The sequence below is a fragment of the Teleopsis dalmanni genome, chromosome 1 (genome assembly GCF_002237135.1).
Source record: "Teleopsis dalmanni isolate 2A chromosome 1, ASM223713v2, whole genome shotgun sequence".
Lineage (NCBI taxonomy): Eukaryota > Metazoa > Arthropoda > Insecta > Diptera > Diopsidae > Teleopsis > Teleopsis dalmanni.
In genome coordinates, this window is record NC_051846.1 from 19,583,521 (window position 1) to 19,584,904 (window position 1,384).

Genomic DNA, 1,384 nt, shown 5'->3' on the forward strand with positions numbered 1-1,384 from the left:
AAATTGATTAATTTTTTCTTGTTTCACACCAAATATAAAAGATTGAAATGCAATATATTGTAGTTCAAAAATAAGTACTGTTAGGCAGTAGAGAATGCAATCAACCAACAAAAGATTTAAGACACAAACTTGCTCCAAATTATATGTGGCAAAATTTATAGATGAATAAATGTAAAAGTAAATTTTGTGAACGATTCATTTTTAATTAAAAATATTAAATTAATCAAATTGAGTAAAATTAGACAACTAGTCTAATTGGTTACTAGTCATATATTTTCATTTATAGTGCATGTATTTGACAAGAATTTAACCATGTCCACACGAAACATTTAAAATTATTATCAAAGACTTTTCTCTTGACTTATTAATAACCTATATTTGAAGAATTGTGACATTAAACGCCTAATTGGTAACAATTTTGGTCAATATTAAACACGCGTATATGGGAAAAATCAACGATTTAGAATATTGCTTGGGTGAGAAAGTGACAGTTCCATTTTTTTGGGGATGACAAGAAATGGGTTTAATTGATTGGTTTTCTTAAGAAAGTACTAGCGTACAAAAAGGATATCATTGTACAGTTCTAATGATTTAATACTGCTTTTATGCATTACCAAACCTCTAACAGACGCCTAAATAGAGCATAGTCGTACATCGTTTATATATTTTCTTTTAAACTCATGTAATAGAAAAAGATATTGTAAATTTCATAAAAAAATATGAATAATTTTGAAAACATATAATAATAATAATATTATATTAAACAGTCCTAATATCTTTCTCTGTGACATTTCTTTTACTTAACGTAATTTACGTTTTTATTTCTTAAATAAAAACTTAAATAAATTTGTAAATCCAAATATTAAGCCTCTTTAATGTTAATTGATGCTTGAAGGCAGGCTTTTATATATCTACGGCTTAAAGCTTTATACAAATTTCCTTAAGAGGTGGCTTACACTGAGGCTGTAGATATTTTTCACCTACTGAAAAAAAGCGATTTAAAAATCTTGAAATTAATAATTTAATTACAAAAAGTGATTTAATTTTTTTTAAGTGTCTATTCACATTTACTTATTAGTGGTAGCTTTTATTAAATAATAAACAATTTTATAATAAGTCTCAATAACACAGAAGATGTTTTAAGCTGTGTTTATACAGTAGATGCTGTAACATATAATGGCCGCATATGTAGTATTTTTATATATGCATCATTGCTTCACTTAAATAAGTTATTTTAATAATTAGGATATTTGACATAAAATATAATTTCTAATTATGTTGAGTCTCTGCATATCTTATTCTTGATCGTGCGACATATCTGATAGTCTGTTAGTTAGATAGTTTTGTTCAATTGTTGAGCTTATTCCTTTCTATATAGAAATGC